General features: G+C 47.0%; 1 protein-coding gene and 2 long non-coding RNA genes across 10 annotated transcripts in view; 2 read left to right on the forward strand and 1 right to left on the reverse strand.

Annotated features, from left to right (window-relative positions):
• The window catches only part of LOC147359970 (uncharacterized), a 39,914-nt gene extending 35,082 nt beyond the window's left edge, over positions 1-4,832 (forward strand). For all 3 annotated transcript variants that reach the window (XR_015138830.1, XR_015138832.1, XR_015138831.1), the window contains one exon: positions 149-4,832. This is a non-coding gene — a long non-coding RNA (uncharacterized LOC147359970). The remainder of the gene's footprint in view (positions 1-148) is intronic.
• TSHZ2 (teashirt zinc finger homeobox 2) overlaps positions 1-14,727 on the reverse strand; it is a 508,475-nt gene that overhangs the window by 432,740 nt on the left and 61,008 nt on the right. For 3 of the 6 annotated variants that reach the window (XM_086331302.1, XM_086331301.1, XM_086331300.1), the window contains exon 1: positions 4,862-11,451. The exons of the other annotated variants lie outside the window; for them this stretch is intronic. The gene's annotated coding sequence lies outside the window, so the exon portion shown is untranslated. Of the gene's footprint in view, positions 1-4,861; positions 11,452-14,727 lie in introns of those variants that run through there. 6 annotated transcript variants of the gene reach the window in all.
• Positions 11,451-14,727, forward strand: part of LOC147359971 (uncharacterized) — a 93,910-nt gene continuing 90,633 nt past the window's right edge. The window contains exon 1 of the long non-coding RNA XR_015138826.1: positions 11,451-12,282. This is a non-coding gene — a long non-coding RNA (uncharacterized LOC147359971). The remainder of the gene's footprint in view (positions 12,283-14,727) is intronic.

Below are 14,727 nucleotides of genomic sequence, written 5' to 3' on the forward strand. Positions count from 1 at the left end.
TGCATGCGATGAACCTCTCCCAGAAACCTTCACGCACAGGGTACCCACAAAAGGAGGAGGAAGAAAAGCCTTTTGGCAACAAGGGAAAAGAAATGAATTTGAAGCCATTTGCTGTTTACAGAGAGCTGGCTCGATGTTCTCTTCCCAGGCTGACTACGATGTAGCTGCTGCGTGGGGCCCTGCATGGAGAGGGTCTGAGGTCATTCGCCGGAAACTTCCCTCCTGCCCACGCCTGGCAAATCAAAGAGCTGGTGGTAGGTGTTGAAGGGAGAGGGAGTTTTTCCATCCTGCCCTTGATCAGAAGCAGGATAATGGCTACGATGATGGATTACACGGAACGCTTGTGCTAGAAAAAAAGCAAGCAAGGGGCAATCTGAAGTCGACTGCCAAGCCCCGGGCAAGAGATGAGAGGGGAACGCCTTCCGAGACACCCCGGGAAAACAATTATTCGTGATTTTGAAGAAAAGCAGTTCGGCTCAGAGTCATTATTTCACATTTTCTCTCTCCTCCTCTTAAAATGTAAGTAGGTGGAGGAATGTGTAACTTAATCAAGAGAAAGATCAAAGAACAGCGGGAAGGCCCAACGTCTGCATGTGTGGGTCCTGGGCTGTGTGTGACCTCCCGTAACCTGGGTTCCAGCTTGTGACGATGCTGGGGCGAGGTTCCTCCCAACCAGGACGGAGAACTGCGCGGAGCCAGGAGGGGCGGAGGGAGGTGAGGGACCGCTGTCCCCGGCACTGAGGAAGCAAAGACGTGGTGTGGGAGGGGCCTGAGACGAGATCCCTGCCCCGCCGCTCAAAGACGGCGCGCACCGGTCAATCACCGCATCCCTCTGACTTCTGTTCCCGCGTTTGATGAAGGAGGCTGGCCACCTTCACAGGGTTGTTCCGAGGGTTGGAGGAGTCACGCGTGCTTAGCACCCAAGGCTGACTAAGCCTCACGCGTGCTTAGCACCCAAGGCTGACTAACCCTCACGCGTGCTTAGCACCCAAGGCTGACTAAGCCCTAGTAGGCGCTCAATGCATGGGAACTACTTTGATGTTGGTGCTGATAGTCATCTTAATACACAGAAACTTCTACTGAAACGAAATGTTCTTACCACATCCTCAACGTAGGCTGGCTCTTCCTGTGTTCCCAAGTGACCTACTGATGTGTTTAGCTTCGTGTTCATGTAAAAAAAAAAAACAACATCCACATTATTTGTGGCTTTGTTCCTTTTTCCTTTTAGTTGTAGATCCTGATTCTTGGTTGAGTATTTGGCCACCCAGAGTAAAAACCACACTCCCTAGGCTCTCTGTCAGAAAGATGTGGCCTTATGACAATGTACTAGTCACAGGTATGTATGGAAATATGTGTAATTTCCAGGTTATACTTTTAAAAGAGGAGCATCCTTCTACCTTTCCCTGCTGCCTGGAATGTACATGTGATGGCAGCAGCTACCGCAGCCACCTTGGACCACGAGAAGGAGCTTCTTATTAAGGCAGCAGAGCAACAAGTTAGAAGGTGCCTGGGTCCCTGAACACAAAAAGTGAACTGCCCCTTCTCAACTACCTGCCTGCACTTTTATACGAGACAAAATTCTGCCTTAAAAAAGCCACTGCTATTTCAGAGGGTATGAAGTGTTGAGGGAGTCTAGTTTTACTGGAGCTAAATAGGCATCCAGTTTAATAAACTAGACAGCATTAAAAAAAAAAAAGCAGGAGATTTCACACAAAGCCTTAGACTTTTAACATTTTCCTGAAGAATAAGCAGTTCTCAGAACAATGGGTTGTGCTCTCATGGCCGCATGGGTCTTCATGGGGAGCATGCTGCATCCGATATGTCACAGACCCTTCTAGCATCTTCATTCACACACGCTTATTCTCGAGATCATCCCCTCCTCAGTGCGCTCCACGGAGATGACTTACGGGACAGCAGCAACTGAGCTGCCTTGTTCTTTACTTTTTATGAGTTTATTCGCTTTTATCTGTTTATTTTTGGCTGCACCGGGTCTCTGTGCTGCTCTGGTTGTGGTGAGTGGGGCCTACTCTTTCCTTATGACGTGCAGGCTTCTTGCTGCAGCGGCTTCTCTGGTTGTGGAGCACGGGCTGTGGAATCTTCCCAGACCAGGGATCAAACCCATGGCCCCTGCATGGGCAGGCAGGTTCTTAGCCACTGGATCGCCAGAGAGGTCCCACCTTGTTCTCGACGTGTATGGAGGGCTCAGGTGCCAGTGAAGAGTAAAAGCGAGTGGGTGAGTCACTCAGTCATGTCCAGCTCTCTGTGACCCCATGGACTGCAGCTCGCCAGGCTCCTCTGTCCATGGGATTCTCCAGGCAGGAATACTGGAGTGGGCTGCCATCTCCTTCTCCAGGGGATCTTCCCAAGCCAGGGATCAAATCCTGGTCTCTTGCATTGCAGGCGAATTCTTTACAGTCTGAGACACTAGGGAAGCCCCAGGTGCCAGACCCTTTATTAACTAAAGAAGATGGTTCTGTTAGTCAACCTCCCAACTACACAAGGTCAGGATTCCCACCCTCACATTGCAGACAAGGGAGGTGAAGTTCTAAGAGGACACAGAACTTGCTTCAGGCCACAGCCCAGGGGCAGAGACTGTCTGACTCCAGAGCCTGGATTCCTAGCAATACCTACTTGACTGTTTAAGCTGAGCTTCCACATTGTTTGAATCAAATACTGATTCATTTGCAGAAATCTAAATGGAGTTAAGATTTCTTCTTCTAATTAGCAGAATTTGCTCCCTCTGCACTCAGGCACACAAACTTGTAGTCACTGTTTTCATTGTCTCTTTGTTGGTGTGTATTTTATAGCTCAGGGTGATAATACCTCTGTCATCACACTGGATTGTTCAGAGGCAAGGCTGCCTGAAGCACACAAGCAAAGCCCCGGGGGTCTTGTTGCTGCCCCCCACGTGCCCTGAAAGAGGAGACCAGTGCTGGAGGGAACCGATGGGGGTGGCCGAGGTCACCGGCTGTGGAGGGTTCCAGAACACCATTTCCTGGGAAGGCTCGTCAACAGATAATGCATCGTTGGCGCACGTCAGTGTTCCCTGGATGGGTTCAAGGCCAGAACTTGCGGTTAAGGCTGTTCCCATGCTTGCCTCATACTCTGGCTTCGCGGCTCCCCCCTGCCTGCAGCCCCCTTGACAGATACACTCTCCAGACCCTCGCTGAAGCTTACATGGGGAATGCTTTGAAAGCTCGGGGAGGAATCCGGGGGCCCTCCTTATGTCTTGGAATCACAGAATGTCAGGTTTGGAAGGGACCTCAGAAAGCTTCTGGTCCGACTCTTTTGATTTATGAGATAGGAAACAGATACAGAGAGAGGGGAGGAGGGCCGGTCAGTATTCGTCCACCGACAGCTTTTTACCCCGTGACCCCGTTTCTGTGTCAGTTAACGGTCCAGGCAGGGCTGCGGTTCGGAAAGATGACGGCGGTGGTGAGGCCGATGGTGAAATAGAGCAGTTGCTTCTTTTCTGCCCCCAGCACTAAATTAAGTGCTTTGTGTGGACTTTTCTCATTCAAGCCTCATCACAGCCCTCGGAGGTTGCTGCTCGTAGTCCTGTTTGCTGTTACTTCGCATTCGCCCATGACCTGAGGCACGGAGCACCAGACCACCCCGCCTGATGGCACAGTGGTCAGGGCTTCTCCCAGCGAGCAAGCCGGGTCGCCCAACTCCATCACGGAACTGCTGCCACTAGGCAGGACTTCAGTTCAAGAAATGCACCGCAAATTCCTACAGGAAGCGAGCCGACCTCTTGTGTGAGTGAAACAACTTTATAGGGCTGGTGAGCTGGTAAACATTGGCCTGTCCGCAGGCCACGAGTAGGAGAGCTGCTAGTAGCTACTCCCATCCCCCCCTCCCCTGACTGTGTGCCTCCAAAGCTGCAAGATTCCACAAGTTCTCAGAAGCAGCCAGAAATTCAGATCTGCACGCGATTTTTACACCTTGGTGACTGGAAATCATTCGAGTCACTCAGACACTTCACGCCTCTTCCCCGTTCCACGTCGGTTCTCCCCGACCCTGTTGGAGCCAGCCACGATCACAAAAACGTGATCAGAAGCAGCGTGCGTCGCTTTGAGAGTCAGGGTGTGCCCTCTACTCTCTGTCACAAGGGCAGGTGAGGGCCTTCCCAGACAGCAGCTTTTCTGCTCAGTTTGCAGACCAGACGAGGACACAGATCCACAAGTGTAAGGAGCATGAGAAATCCATCCTTGTTGTTTTAAGCTATCGTATCTGAGGGTTTTCCTTTACTGCAGCAAAACGTACCCCAATCTGACAAATATGGGAATTAATTCCAGGCAAGAATACTGGAGTGGGTTACCAATTCCTTCTCCAGGGGATCTTCCCAACCCAGGGATCAAATGCACATCTCCTGCAGGCAGATTCTTTACCACTGAGCCACCAGAGAAGCCCCAAACACACATCAGCAGGCCAGTATATAACCCTAAAGGTTGTGTGAATCTAAGAACTCTGGGTCTTATACTTCAGGGTTGGGCAGGGGTAGATTAAGACAAAGTCAGTGTCAAGGTGTTGACCCTAGGGTTAGCAATAACCTCAGTCTTGGAGTCACTGTTGACAGTCATCCCGAGTTAAGCAAGACCTAAAATGGTAACCCACTCCAGTGTCCTTGCCTAGAGAATCCCATGGACGGAGGAGCCTGGTGGGCTACAGTCCACGGGGTCACAAAGAGTCGGACATGACAGAGCGACTTCACTTTCACTTTCTTTCGTTTCCTGACGACGTGGAAGACTCTGCAGCAAGTCTTCCCTTACAAAAATCTCACTCAAGGCTTGCCCCTCCCCCTACTCACACTCAGTATCATTTCTGTACTCAGAAATTAAATGTGTAAAAAGATACTCACTGTGGCGACACTACAGCACAGATATGAGAGAAGAGATGTTTTATTTCCAAGTTGAAATGGTTAACGCCCTGTGACAAAGGAGTATTTCTGTTCGGAGAAGGAAATGACGGGGCAGTTACTCTCTTCACAGAGAATGAAGGATTATTTAGAACACTTGCTTCATTTCACAACTAAAGAAATAATTAAACAAATACAACATAGAGATTTTCATCTTTAGTTTTAAGCAAAACACAGATGTTTCAGATGAAGCAATTTAAGCCACTTCTGGGGTGGCTCAGAGCATAAAGAATCCACCTACAATGGGTTGGATCCCTGAGTCAGGAAGATCCCTTGGAGAAGGGAATGGCTACCTACTCCCGCATTCTTGCCTGGGAAATCCCATGGACAGAGGACCCTGGTGGCTACATCCCTGGGGTTGTAAAGGTTTGGAGATGACTGAGTAAGCGCACACAAATCGGCGTCCTCACTGGTATTAACTGACCACGTCCACAGTGAGCCTTCCTCGGCTCTCAGCTTTTTAAACAAGGAAGACTTATTCTGCTAATGGAACAGAAAGTATTTTATGTTCATGTGAAAAAATGATTGATGTTAAACTTGTTTCTTTGATTTGATCTTTAAAGTCATGAGCAACCATGCTTCTATTCAAATATCAGAATTGAGACTTTGTTTTGCAGATTTTTTTTTTTTAAGTATAAGATTAATGAATGCTTATAGTAACAAACTGAAGCACCAAATCAGGGTTAAAAACTAGGGTTTTCCAGCCTCGCTCTATTGGTATTTTAGGCAGGATAACCCTTTCTATGAGGGCCGTCCTGTGCGTTAGAGAACGTGTAGCAGCCTCGCTGGTCTCTTTGCACCAGAGGCCAACACAGCACCCTCCAGGGCCGCCACCAGCGTGCTCACACACTGCCAGAAACATGTCCAGACCCCAAGGAGCAGTGTGCTCACACACTGCCAGAAACACGTCCAGACCCCAAAGAGCAGTGTGCTCACACACTGCCAGAAACACATCCAGACCCCAAGGAGCAGTGTGCTCACACACTACCAGAAACATGTCCAGACCCCAAGGAGCAGTGTGCTCACACACTGCCAGAAACACGTCCAGACCCCAAGGAGCAGTGTGTTCACACACTACCAGAAACACGTCCAGACCCCAAGGAGCAGTGTGTTCACACACTACCAGAAACATGTCCAGACCCCAAGGAGCAGCGTGTTCACACACTGGCAGAAACACGTCCAGACCCCAAGGAGCAGTGTGCTCACACACTGCCAGAAACATGTCCAGACCCCAAGGAGCAGTGTGTTCACACACTACCAGAAACACGTCCAGACCCCAAGGAGCAGTGTGCTCACACACTACCAGAAACACGTCCAGACCCCAAGGAGCAGTGTGCTCACACACTACCAGAAACACGTCCAGACCCCAAGGAGCAGTGTGCTCACACACTGCCAGAAACACGTCCAGACCCCAAGGAGCAGTGTGCTCACACACTGCCAGAAACACGTCCAGACCCCAAGGAGCAGTGTGCTCACACACTACCAGAAACACGTCCAGACCCCAAGGAGCAGTGTGCTCACACACTACCAGAAACACGTCCAGACCCCAAGGAGCAGTGTGCTCACACACTACCAGAAACATGTCCAGACATGCCCGTATATGCACCCCAAGGAGAAAAAGCCCCATTGACAGCCACAGTCTACAGTGTAGAAAATAACTGAACATACAAATTTCTCAGAGGTAATCACGGTTATCAGCTTGGTTTATATTTTTCTAGCAATTTGCTATATATAATCCAATATATTTATACTCACCAATACTCCACCTCTATGCAGACCCATAGACTGAATTTTTTCACCCCCCAAAAATTGGGATTATGCTATTCTTTGTAATTTTTTTTCATTTAAAATATATCTTCATTTCCACATTTTTTACACGTAGAGCTTTTGCATTCTTTCAAAGAAACGTGGAACACCAGAGTCCATGGGATTCACGTACTCTAATTTATTTAACTGATTTCATACTCATGAGCATTTAAGTAGTTGCAATTTTTCCTATTATAAGCCATACTGTATTGAATAATTTTATACTTATATACTAACACATTTCAACCAATATTTCTACTGGAACTGTTGGATCAAATAGTTTTGATAGATTTCTGCAAGTTTTCCACTATGAAGAATCTACTTGCAATGCAGAAGATATGGGAGACACAGGTTTGGTCCCTAGGTTGGGAAGATGCCCTGGAGGAGGAAACGGCAACGCAGTCCAGCCCCACGGACAGAGGAGCCTGGTGGGCTGCAGTGCAAAGGGTTGAAAAGAGCTGGGCACGTCTCAGCGATTTAACACACACGTAAAACAGAGCCTCCAGCTAACCTTGGAGGCTTGGGGCTCCATTTTTGCTTTTCTCTTTCTCAACTTACATAATAGTAGAGTAGTTACTGGCTCAGCTAAGAGTCAGTAGTTGAAAGGTTGAGAAACTTTGCTTTAAAATAAAAGAAAGCCAAGTTTGAGTTCCAGCTCCATCAGAAGTTCAGCAAGTTTCAGCAGACAAATTGTTTAAGCCTCACTTTCCTCATCTGTAAAAATAATGGCAACCCTAGTGCCTCCTACAAAGCATTGTTGTGGGAATTTATTGAGATTATAAACATACACCTCGCACAATGCTATTAATTATTGTTGTTAATAGTAAAAAGCCAGGGAGTAGGAGGTTCAGAAATGTAAAGACATGATGTGTACACGATCTAACAATTAGAGGATGCTATGTTGCCAGATGATTTAGTGGCCACTACAAAGAGGAATTTCAGATGATCATAAAAGGAACAGGAGAGAAGGGAACATGTTTTTCCTCACTAAGGAGATTGTAACTAATGTTTGATTCCCTGGATGCATATGAATCTAGCAGAGGGGTAAATACCTATATTTATCTACATAAACACAGAGGATATGAATATGCATGGTTTTAAAACACGCCTCCACACGTTTATATAAGACAGTGTTGTGGACATATGGATTCTCCGTACATGTAGGTAACACGGTGTGATGGAGGAGACGCTTATTTCCCTACAGGATAATTTCAGAACACTCACTCTGTACTTGTTAAAGAGTGAGTCACGATGATGGTCAGGCTACCTGGAAAATTGGTTTCTAACTTCCTCTGAAGTGCATGAAAGACACTGAAAAAAACTTTTTTTAATGAGCAAAGAGCCAGTAGGGCTGCTTTAGGACAGTGGGTTTCCTGATCCTCTTTTCAGCATCTCTACCGCCTGTCTCAAGTGGAAGGAGATCCTTGAGCATCAGCTTCAGACAGACAAGTCTGTAATCAGATCCTGTCTCTACTGCTCACCAGCTGTGCATCTTGGCTGACTTCACCTCACCTTCCCCATCTGCAGAATGGGATAATAACTGTGGCACAGAGTTCTCTGAGGACTCGCTAAGAGAATGTGAAAATTAGCATCTACTGGTTTTTCCTACCCAGCATCTGGTAATTTGACCTCATCTTCCTTGAGAAATTGTCCTTTTCCTGTTGATGGTCCTCGAGGGTTACATGGACTAACGCCTAGACTTGTGCCAGGTTGAATACATGACACAGGAATGTTGAATCAGCATTGCGCTGCCCTGGGAAAATGACTGGTTTAGGTCTGGGTATGAACCAAGGACACTCTGCTCCAGGATGTCTACTAGAAATGGGAACAGCTGTCTTGGCATCACTGAGGTGGTAAGGTGGAGCCTTCTATTGGTATCTTGCTACAACCTGAGAGGAGAAGCATCTGGAAGAGAAGAGAAAGGGAGAATAAGACCTAATTCTGATGACTCCATCTGAACCCTTACATCCAACTTAGCCAAAGCCGAGACACCCGGGGCTGTTTGTAGATACAGAACCGATCTTTTTGATGTAAACCAATCCCTGGAAATGGAGAGTTCTCACTAGTACAACACGCAACATTTTTAGTCCACCATCTGGTAATTAGTTCACAAGGAGCGGGGTGGGTACTTAGGAGGTAGCTCTATTGATTGCAGAGACAAACCAATTTCGTTTCCCCTTGGCGTCTGCGAAGAGAGGGCTGGCTGACGACGCCCGGAGACCGGGTTCACGGCGCAGTAATGAAAGCAGCTGCTGTGTGAGCGGAAAACAACAACAGGAACCCTGGGCCCAATTTACTCACACCTGGCACCCCGCCAGGCTGCAGGGCGTCGCACTCGCACTCGGAGCGGGAGCTGCCGCCGCCGCCGCCGGGCCCTCGGAAGGCAGTGCAGCTAATGCGATCCAGGCCGGCCCCGCGCGCAGCCGGAAGAGGCCCGGGTCCCTGGGGTGGGGCCCCCGACTCCAAAGGTGGACGCTGACGCCCCAGACAGACAGGGCACGAGACAAAGAGGGCCCTGCCCCCAGAGCAGGCTCAGCTGTCACAGCTGGCTTCCCAAAGAGGGGCGGGCCCTGCTTTGAGGATCAAATGCACAAGAAGCACACGCGAGTGGGGATGGATACGGCAGGAGGAAGTGAGCTGGGGATTCAGTTTCTGCCCTGGCTTTACGGAGTTCAGGCCGTGTAACTTTGTTCATGTATACATGTCTCCTCTTGGCTCAAAGTGGCTTCCTACTGCGTTCAGAGTAGAAGCTGAAATTGTTACTGAGGTCCACAGGCCTTTACACACCGCCCCGTGCCGAGCGCTCTGACTCTACCCCTACCTGTCAGCCCGTTCCTGCTTCCACGCCCGTCAAGCTGTCTCTCTGCGGCGTCACCCACCCACATGTCTCTGCCCCAGGTCCTTTGCACTGGGGGTTTCTTCTTCCTGAAGAACTACACGCCCCCACCCCCTGGGACATCTGTATGACTCGTTCCTTTACTTCGTTTGGATCTCTCTGGAAACGGCACTTTGCCAGACTCGCCTTTGTTGAGAGCAGCTGGTCTTTACTCCATGACCTGCGTGGCGTGCACCACTCCCTCGGGTGCTACTGATGCCCTTGTTAATATCTGGCTTCCCTCCTGGAGTGGGGCTTTTTATTTTCGTTTGCTGCTGTATCACCAGTGCCTAGAACAGCACCAAACACAGAGCAGGTGCTTTGAAAATCTTTGTTCAACTCTTTTAGTTGTTTAACGCACGTTTACCGAGCACCAAACCCGTACCGGTGTTGCTAAAACAGAATGGAGAGAGAGAAGGATCCCCACTCTTGCTAAGAAATGTTACCAAGGGCAAAGGAAAGGACAGGAGGAGCGGCTCCTTTCAGAATCTGGACAGTTCTCCAGGACGATAAAGGTGGCGGAAGAGTGGAGTATGTTTTTAATCAGGTGATCAGCGTAGGTCCCCAGGTGGAGATGAAGTTGCTGAAATGGTGAGAAAACCACATCCCAGGAGGTGTGGGGCAGGAAGGAGCCAAAGGGTTCCGGGCAAAAGGAAGAACACGTGCAAGGGGCCTGAGGCAGGAAAAAGTTCCCTACCTAAGAGCACTCAGCGTGGCTACATTAAAAAGAGATGGATGAAGGTCAGAGTCTGAGAAGCAGGCCTGGGGAAGCCGCTAAAGCAAAGGCAAGCATTGCATATTTTCCTCTAAGAGACTGTCTCACCATTTTCAGACTCAATCTCATCTCTTGTGAAATGGAGGTGATGAATGCCCATGGTGGAAAGAGGGGTCAACAGGAAAAGACATAACAGTGCCTAGCAAGGTGCTCGGTAGGCGGTAGGTACTTAATAAATTTCGGTGATACTTATCCCTAGAGAGAAAACCAAACTTGATATGAGAGAGAAGTTGGCCGGGATATTCAGTTTCTGCTTCTCAAACCCAAAGGCTTCTTGAGGGCAGTGGCTAGAAATGAACTTGGAGGAGCACGTAGGTTTCAGGACAACTTTAGAGCTCTAGCACCTTGCTAGGCACTGTCTATGAGAGGCTGCCACCGGCTTCCCAAATGTGATGCTGTGTTCAAGAAATACCTGCCCGAGCCGCAGGCAGGTGAGTTGTCGGCAGAGTGGAAGTGCTAGTGGTGGAGTGAGTTTAGCAGGTGTGTGCGGAGACCCGCTGAAGTGGAGCAGGCATTCTGCCCCGAGAGAGGTCCCTGCTCTGCAGGTGGGCAGCTGCAGCATCTTGGGCGTGGCGTGGGGACAGGGCGGGCCAGGAGCCCCAGGTGAGCCCCGCGGACCGCTGACCGCCCCGGACCTGGGCACTGCCCCGGGCGAGCCCCACGGACGGCTGACCACCCCAAACCTGGGCACCGCCCCAGGTGAGCCCCGCAGACCGCTGACCACCCTGGACCCGGGCACCACCCCAGGCGCATGCCCAGGACAAATCTATTTGTACACACAGGAGGGAGAGGGCAATGGCATGGTGTTCAAGCAAAACGCCTCACTCACAGAACAGACAGGTAGACACAGCCATGCATGCAACCTCCTGCCATTAAACAGACCAAAATCCATATCCGCGGAGACTCAGAGGAACAAGTCCCGAGAGATAGGTCTGACCAACAGCTCTAAGCCTTGGAGAAGACAGATACCATAAGAACACTTAGTTAGGAAACAGTTGGCTTGGAAGATGATTTAAATATCTAAAGAAATTTCCCTGGTGCAAGGGCTATTTAATTTCAAAGCAAACTTGTTTATTTATTTTTAGTGGCGACAATTTCTTTGTAATGTGTTTATTTAATTTTTAATTGGAGGAAAACTGCTTTTCAGCGTTGTGTTGGCTTCTGCTATACAACAATGCGAATCAGCCACAATTACACACACAAACACACACACATATATCCCTCCCTCCTGAGCCTCCCTCCCTGCCCCTCCCACCCCTCTAGGTCATCAAGAGCACCAGGCTGGGCTCCCTGTGTTACCCGGCGGCATCCCACCAGCTCCCTCCTTTACACGTGGTAGTGTATACATGCGGATGCTACTTTCTGTTCCTTCCACTCTTTATTTCTCCCACTGTGTCCCCAAGTCCATTTCCTATGTTCTCCATTCCTTCCAGTCTGGAGTCTCTGTGACTGTCTGAAAAGAGGAGAAAGTGCTGAGGGGACTTATGAAACACGAAGCTGTCTCTCTGCTCTAAAGCACCAGTTTGACTTGGAGATTGCGCCTCTGACAAAAGAACGCTGTTTCTGCAGGTGAATCTGACAATGATAGAAAATGTAAAGCCGTTTCTGCCTCTGCCTCCTGTGTTCACACGGCTCCACCTTAGGACAGCACCGAGTGACTTCAAAGTGACGATGACGTCTGTTCCGGAAGGCTTAACCCAGGAGGCTGCGCCTGGAAGGTTATCATCCGGAAATAATCCTCAGTCACCTAACAGCGTGTCCCTAACAACAGGAATCGTCAGAGGAGAAACGGACGCAATTCAAACGTCCAGCATTAGGGGAACTGTCCTCCACTAACACTCTAATTAAATGGATTATAACACCACGTCATCAGACAGCGGCAAACTCAGCAGCTGTTACAATGTAAAGGTAACTTAATAATTAAAATGATATTTGTGAAATTTTAAGTGAAAAGCAAAAATAAAACAAATATAAGAAACTGATTTCCTTGGAAATATCTGTTTAGCTACACATCCATATATAAAGTGTATGTGATATAATAATCTAATATATATTATATAATGTAGATGAATATGTATTATGTTTGTATAAATATATAACATGTAATATATTACATTAAGTAACATATACGTATATAATATGCATATTATAAACATATCACAGAATATATAATCACTGCAGATGGTGACTGCAGCCATGAAATTAAAAGACTTGCTCCTTGGAAGAAAATCTATGACCAACCTAGACAGGATATTAAAAAGCAGAGACATTACTTTGCCAACAAAGGTCCATCTAGTCAAAGCTATGGTTTTTCCAGTAGTCACGTATGGATGTGAGAGTTGGACTATAAAGAAAGCTGAGCACCGAATAATTGAGGCTTTTGAACTGTGGTGTTGGAGAAGACTCTTGAGAGTCCCTTGGACTGCAAGATCAAACCAGTCCATCCTAAAGGAGATCAGTCCTGAATATTCATTTGAAGGACTGATGCTGAAGCTGAAACTCCAATACTTTGGCCACCTGATGCAAAGAAGTGACTCACTGGAAAAGACTCTGATGCTGGGAGGGATTGGGGGCAGGAAGAGAAGGGGACGACAGAGGATGAGGTGGATGGATGGTATCACCGACTCACTGGACATGAGTTTGAGCAAACTCAAGGAGATGGGGAAGGACAGAGAAGCCTGGCTTGCTGTAGTCCATGGGGTCACAAAGAGTCAGATATGACTGAGCAACTGAACAACATAATATGTAATACAGTAACATAATCTGACTATATAATATGATGTGCATATATATATAAATTAGAGTGAATTGTTACTTATTTTACATCTTATGTATATTCTCTATTTCTCTCTAATATACATATGCATACACACATATTTTAAATTATATATATATACATATATATATATTTTAGAAAGAGGATGCATACATATGTGTATATATATACATAAATATATGCATATTCCCACATATATATTCGTATTATTAAAGGTATACTTGAAATGTAGATATCCAGATACATATTACTTTCATAATATGAAAAACAAGACAATTTTTAAACATCTCTGATAGAGTCACAGAACCCAGCTTACTTATTCCCATCACAGTATCTTGAGCAAAGCAGATGCTTAATTAACACTCATTATATTGAGAAAATAAATAGCAAGATAAGGAAACAGAATCACTTCCACGAAGAAGAAACAACCCCCACACCTCATGCGACATCCTGGGTATACCTGGGTCAAATTAAATAGACGTAACGCCATAAATTTTGACTTCATTTGTTGTCCTGGGCAAAACAGGAAACTCACTCTTTTCCTCTGCTCAAGGAACAGAATTCTTGATAGACTTGGAAGCAAGTTTCAGTTGGGAATATGGCGCTGACGAACCATGCGGATATTTCATGTTGAAGTGAATGCTGTGTATGCATGTTAATCACCAGGAATTTTAGTAATTTACATAACTTATTAAAAGTGTACTTACTGTATAAAACATATACTTATGAATCATATACTTATCATATACATATGAATCAGCCTTAAAGTAATCTGATGCTAATGATTTGATCTGTATTCTTTAATCTTTGTAGTTTAAAAGTGATACTAAAACATACAAATAAAAGTAAAAAGGGTCCTGATGCGTCTCTCAGTCACGCTTTGCCAGCCCACAAATAGCTACCTTTGTGCTAGGAAACCAAAGGACTCTGCTTTATTTTTACTGAGTTTCTTAAAACCTGTCTTCCTTCATTAAATTATAAGCTCCACGAGGGCCAGGACAACCGTCTGCCTTGCTGATCTCATGCCCCAACACAGAGCAACAGACACAGTGAACAGATCTGAATAAACCCATCAATGGATCTTGTCGTCATATTCTTACAAGGAAATACTATTTCAATTAATACACCACTAGAGATTCTATGGTGGCTCAGCAGTAAAGATACCACCTGCCAAATGCAGGAGACCCAGGTTCAATCCCTGGGCTGGGAAGATCCCTTGGAGAAAGAAATGGCAACCCACTCCAGTATTCTCGCCTGAAAAATCCCATAGACAGAGGAGCCTGATGGGTTACAGTCCTTGGGGTAGAAAAGAAAGTCGGACACGACTGAGCGACAACAAAGAAATACCATATTTCTCGGTTCTTGTATCTTATGTTCATTGGTTTGCATTTTACTGTCCCTTGAGTTTTTAGAGCAAGTTTCCTTAAAAGCTCTGATGACACTAAGTTGGGTCCATGTAAATACTGAATAAAGAGCAAAAGCAAAAACAAACAGCAGCTGATACCAGAAAGCTGTCTCTGCTGAGGTTACCTCTTTTCCTTCTTTGCTTGAACCCCTGCTGATTTCACATCTCCCAG

The sequence above is a fragment of the Bos grunniens genome, chromosome 13 (genome assembly GCF_055505025.1).
Source record: "Bos grunniens cultivar Pamir isolate PY7600 chromosome 13, Bosgru_T2T1.0, whole genome shotgun sequence".
Classification (NCBI taxonomy): Eukaryota; Metazoa; Chordata; class Mammalia; order Artiodactyla; family Bovidae; genus Bos; species Bos grunniens.